We start from the raw sequence: 6,222 nt of genomic DNA, 5'->3' as shown, positions 1-6,222 counted from the left end.
AGCTTGACAAAATCCTGACTGGGATGATTTACGTGGGGTTGATCTTACTTTGGGCAGGGGAATGGACTTGATGACCTCTCCTAAGGTCCCTTCCACCCCTAGGATTCTATGATTCGATGTACCACAGATCATGTCACTTCCATTTAAAAACACATTTAGACTTATAAGGAAAAAAAATTCTTGTTGAGACAGATACCAGAACAATGTGCCTTGAATTAGCAAAGCATACAAGACACAGCCTCAGATATAGCACTATCGGTTAAAATGGGACTATGTGATTCTGAAGCATAGTTAGAAACACCTATGTTTATTAAAGCACATAATCTGACAGAAACAACAGAGAATGAAAATATTTGCCAGTTTGTTCAGTTTGAAAGCTTGCTTCCAAATGGCAATATAAAACAACATAACAGGGTTAGAAGGTGTTAATGTAGCCACCAGATGGAGCCATCTGTGTAACAAAAGTAGTTTGAAAGGAAATTTTGGTTCACTTATTTTATACTTTTCTGTTTCAACAAGAACAACTCTGACTTTTGGGCAATATGTTTCTCGATATCTAGCCAGCCCATTCAAAACATGTAATGTGTATTTACTAGCATAGATTCATCATTATTGAATATTTGGAACTTTGTTTCCCTGTATTTTAGCCGAGAAAAAATATAGCAAGTGTGGCAGGGTGAGGTCAGGGCAGGAAAGAGGAGTAAAAACAGGACAGATTGGGAGCTGACAATCAGCGTGGGAGCAGCTGAGGAGAAGACTGCCCTAAATCAATGAGAGCTGTCCCACTCCGGGCTATCTTTATAAACCCTTTCCCAGGCAGAGCAAGGGGGAGTGTGAGACTTGATTGAGGAGAGCATAGGAGGTGAGTGGAGAGAAGCAAGAGGAATTTGTCTAGGAACATCAGCAAGGCTCCGGGGCCCCTGTCCAGGTGGTCCTGAGATTTGACATGAGGCTGAAAATTGATCACCCTGGGGGAGCCAATCCAGGAGTGGGGGATGTGCTGCTGCTGCCACTACTTGGAGGAGGTGCGGCAGGGGATTGTCTGGGGAAGTGGCCTAGGAAGAAGAGCTGCGGTGTCCAGGGTGAGGGGAGCCCTTCCCCACCAGTAGTAGTCACACAGGATCCCTGGGTTGGAACTCGGAAAGAGAGGGCAGGGCCTGGGTTCCCTCCAGACTCCCCCCTCTCCCCAATCCCAAAAAAGACAACTGCATCATTGTGGTGGGGCCAGCAGGCTTAACAGAGGCCAGGAATGAGGTTAATCTTACCACACAAATCAATGAAATCTCCAGTCACCTGCTCCCAATAAACTATGAATATTTGTCTTTCATTGAAGTTTTAAGTGAACATTCAGTCTCCTTCCCCAGAATGTTGCCAGCTTCCAGTGCTCCAAATGCCTCTCCTCGCCCTTGAAAACTGGTTACGGTTGAAATTATTTTCCTTTTAAACAATTTACATGACATTTTGTTTCTTTGTTCTTTTTTGTTTTGTTAAATTAAATGCCTTTTGCATCTTAGTCATAAAAATCAAGAGCATCACTGGGCCTATAACATTATGAGAGTGTTATTTTATGTGATCACTTAAGGCGTGGGAGGTTAAGAAGTCCCAAGTGTGACCACAGGGAGGAGAAGAAAGACATAAAGATGGGAAGTTGTTTTTCCCCCCCTTATTGGTTTCTTCATCCACCCCTCTCACCTCCCACAGAGGAGCCTAATGGAAAATGATTTACTTTAGCATCAGAGAGATGATACTATAATAGGGCTTCAGTGATAAAGAAACAAAAAAATCAGTTACTAATTCATGCTTTGGAAACAGCCAAGTTTCTTTGTTTTTTATGTTAGACAGTTTTTATAGCTCTTACTCTTAAGAATCACTGTGCTGTTTCTGAAACCACAAGACACAGCTGTCCCTTCCCTTTAGTTCATAGTTTGCTTGAACACACACAAGCTCACTCACCACAACAAGGTGATGATCCAGAGAGTGAGATCCCAAACAACAAACCAACAACGGATCCCCAAATGACCCCTTTGAGGTCAAAACAGGAGTCAGAGAAGACTGTATCATTGTCCCATCCCTGTTCTGCATCTTCATTGCCAGGACCCGTCACTTCATTGATGGCAAGCTTCTGGATGGCATTAAGATTGTCTATACAATTAACGGGAAGTTTTTCAATCTCAGGAGACGGAAGGCTAAAAGCAAGCCCTCCACAACCTTTATCATGCAGCACCAGTATGCAACATGGCTGCTGCAAGCTCCTTTTATACCGTGCAGTGGTTGTTCCAATGCTACTGTATGCATGTGAAACCTGGACAACATATAAGTGTCATCTGAAGGCATTTGAACAATATAATCAACACTGTCTCAGGAGAATCCTAACTATCTCTGGGGTGATAGGCACATGAACACGAGCATCCTGGAAAAATTGAACGTTACCAGCATTGAAGCCAGTATCATTCATCAGCATCTTCATTGGACTGGTCACAGGGTTTGGATATCTGATCAGCACCTCCCAAAATGGATTTTGTTTTCCGAGTTGCAGGAGGGACAAAGGGGCATTGTGGTACAGCAGAATCGATATAAGGACATGCAGAAGGCACACATGGAAAAAGTGCAGCATTTGTGTCAACACTTCGGAGAACCTTGCCCAAGACTGTCCCCAGTGGAGAATGGTAATCCGTGAGGGGATGGTGCAATTTGAGAGGACCTGGCGCAGTGCAGACAAGGAGAGGCGGAGGAGGAGAAAAGAGCATCAGAAACTGCCCTATGGCTCTCCAACAGCTCCCAGCACCTGCCCCTTGTGTGATAAGATCTGTGGCTTCTGAATTAGGCTGATCAGCCCTCAAGGGACTCACAAATAGGAGGGTGATATGAAGACGTCCTACTCATTATCGAATGACCACAAAGAGTTGACTTGATTATGGTCATAAATGGGAACATTACACCTCATTACACCAGATGGATGAGTGAAATAAACCTACACGAAGAGAGGGCAGAGAACTCTTGAATGAGCCTGTTTGGTCTTAGGGCCACATCTTGGCTGCACTTTTGTTTGTGTCACTCAGCTGAAATTGGGGAAGGGGAGTTAAGAAAAGACACAAAAACCCTCTCAAGTCATTTTTGAGTTATTTCTTCAGTAAATAACACTGAAGACCTTGTGTGTGACTAGAAGTAGCAGCTGCTTCCCTGGATGCTCAGTGCAGCTTCTCAATCTAGAGCCAAGATTCAACAGACAGTTCAAATTCAGGATGACCTCCTGAGGCCAGCAGAACTCAAGGTCAATGCTCCTAAAGTGCACAGTGAGACTACTCAGTCCAGCTCCTTGCAGTATGGGCATGTCCTGTGAGCACTGTCTGTCTCTTACCTGTGGCTTTCTTGTACAGGCTTTTAAGTTCTTTGCTCTTGTTGCGGCATTAAAAGGGTCCTTCTGGGACCCGTCTCTGCCATCACTTTAGATGTCCACGTACACTGCTTAGCCTGAAGATTTTTGGTAAGGGCTGTCTGCATCCTTGTTTCTCCACATATAGAAAGAAGCTCAGTGATTTCTGCACAGCTCCATGATGCTGCCCATGACAATGTGTCGTAGTATGGGTTTTCCAGTCATAGTAATACCCTGCTTGAATGATGAGGTATGTGAATCCAGGAGCCAATGAACTGGTCTTGGCTTCTGGCCAGCTTTTGAACATGGGAAGTAACATCTGGGCTATATGACCTCAGAAAAGTGGGTAACCAGGTTGATCCTGATGACTTGCAAAGCAGCGTGGGATAGCAGCTGGTAACCTGCCACCCTAGTGCAAATGAGCAGCATGGGCACACACAATGAACTTAATCTCATACACAGTGAACTTAATCCACTTTCAAACTGGGTTAATGAATACCTATTGCTTGGTCAATATTTGAAAGACGATGTCAGGTATCTGAAGATAATTTTAAGCATGTATTGGGTAATGTTATTGCAATTTACACCTCCCATGTAGACAAGCTGTAAGTGTTTGCAGACTCAAGACCTTAAAAAAATTCCAGCAAGATAACATTTAATTAGACTCATGCCCTTTTCTTTGCCTAGAGGTGGAACCTGAGCATGTTACCTATGGTTTTGAGTATCTTGTTTGATAGAAAAATAGTGCTATATTCAGCCATAAAGAATTCAGACTACTGCTACTCACATTTAGTATTAGCACAGAGGGCCATTAGAGTATATGACAGTCGGTTTTTGAGTTCTGAGTGTTGGTCAGTTTTAGTCTTGCTACCTGAGGCAAGTTAAAGAATCCCAGATTCCTAGTAAGACACAAGGATAGTCTAAAGGAGATTCTCACGGTAACTATTATTATTTCAAAGTAGCTTGGACTAGCAAATGTACAATTGGGAACAATCCTGCACTGTCAGGGATGTGAACTAAGTCTAGCTACAGTGGTGTACATGTGCAAGGGGCCATGAAATGTGTAGTGTGCCAGATCACTGTCCCAGATTGCTTACAGCCTATGCAATGCGTTACTCTGGCAAGGCATCTGAAGTGGCGTGCAAGCTACATGTAACCTATGTCTGCTGTGTGTGGTATGCTGGCCTCTTCTAGTGGCCCCGAGACCATCTGAAGATTAATGAGTTGACTGCAGACTTGCCATGTAACTTTTAGCTCATGCAGTAGAGGCTCAAGTACTAAACTTCTGAGGTCCCAGATGCAACCCGTCTTACATGTGCACACTGTCAGCAGATAGGATGCCCACCAATCATGGGGAACCACCAGCCATGCCCATTAACCCTTTAGGGAAGACTAGTCTTGATTCTGCTCCTTCCACCCAAGCCACCCTGGCCAGAGCTCTGATACCCCTTACCCCCCAGCAGCCAGAGCCCTGAAAACACTTGCCCCCTCCCTGTGGCCAGAGCTCTGAAATCCCCCAGAGGATCCCCAACTACCCACCCCACTGCGCCAGCCAAAATCCCAAGCTGCTCCCCCCACCCAGAAGAATCCTGGGCTGGCTAAAGCCATAACCCCTCTGCCTGGAAGAGTCCTAGGCTAGCTGCAGCCACACTTCCTCTCTTCAGACCCTGAGGTACCCAGAAAAGGAGTCTCTCAGACTCTCCTCCAAATGATGCTTTTGCTGTGCCCAGCACAGGTTCCAGGGTGGCTGAAGAGGTGTTATTTGCAATTTAGCTTTCTGGAGTCCAGGGACATTATTGATGACCCCAGAAAGCTGAATAGCATGTACCAGCTCCCCAGCCACCCCAGAACCTGCACAGGATATAATAAATCAAAACCTACCTCCCCCACTCCCCAGGCCCTGTAACCAGGGGTCTGGCAGCCATGGCAGCACGAGGGGAGGCTGAGTCCCCTGGCCTATTATACCCACTGCCCAGACCACCCACCCTATGTTCTTGTAGTAGATCTTCATCCTGGGTTGAGGGCATCATCATCAGTGAATAGAGGTACCCTGATTAGTGCCTTTTTAACTGTGGTCTTTGCCTTAGGTTGTGACAGAGTGAAGAGTTTCCAGTCCAATCTTGCGTGGAGCTGAGCTCTGTCTTTTGTGTCCTTAAATACACAGTTTAGGAGTGCTGAGGATTCCAAAGAGCATAGGGGCAAGAACACAGCCTTGCTTTATCTTTTCTTCTTAAAGCTGTCCAAAGTGAACCTATCAAACTGGATGGTTGCTCTCCTGCTATTGTGGGATGAATATTTAAGACTTAACACATGGTGGATGGTCCGGGCAGTGGGTGTAATAGGCCAGGGGACTCCCCCTCCCCTCATGCCCTCTCCCCCCCCCCGCCTACTGTGGCAGAAGGAGCCATGGCAAGCAGAGCGACCCCACAGCCTGTACTACTCTGCAACCTCTAGCTGAGCTACCTGGCTGGGCGACGGCCGCAGAGCAGTGCAGGCTGCCCCAGCAAGTGCTGCGGGGAGGGAGTCCAGCCCCCCCAGGTAGCCTTAGGCCCTGCGGCTGACATGTAGTACTGCCCCACCTGTAGGATGCTTGAGGTAGCTGCTGTGGGGCTTGGGGTGTCTGCCCCGAACCATCCTATGGACAGGGTGGCTCTGCAGACAGGGCTCCAGCCCCAGGTTAAAAACCCATCTTCCAGCCTACTTAGATGACCCAGCCAGTGGGGGTGTCGGGGGGGGGGGGGGGCGCCGGGCCGATGCGCACGGCAATGCTAAGGCAGGCCAGGTCCCGCTGGAGGGCACGAGGCGGTGAGAGGTGCTGGCGCGAACTGCAAGCCCCGCGCGTGGGGAAA

This window comes from Carettochelys insculpta, chromosome 14 (assembly GCF_033958435.1).
Source record: "Carettochelys insculpta isolate YL-2023 chromosome 14, ASM3395843v1, whole genome shotgun sequence".
Classification (NCBI taxonomy): domain Eukaryota; kingdom Metazoa; phylum Chordata; order Testudines; family Carettochelyidae; genus Carettochelys; species Carettochelys insculpta.
The sequence above is the reverse complement of the archived record's forward strand: the minus strand, read 5'-3'. Positions refer to the sequence as shown.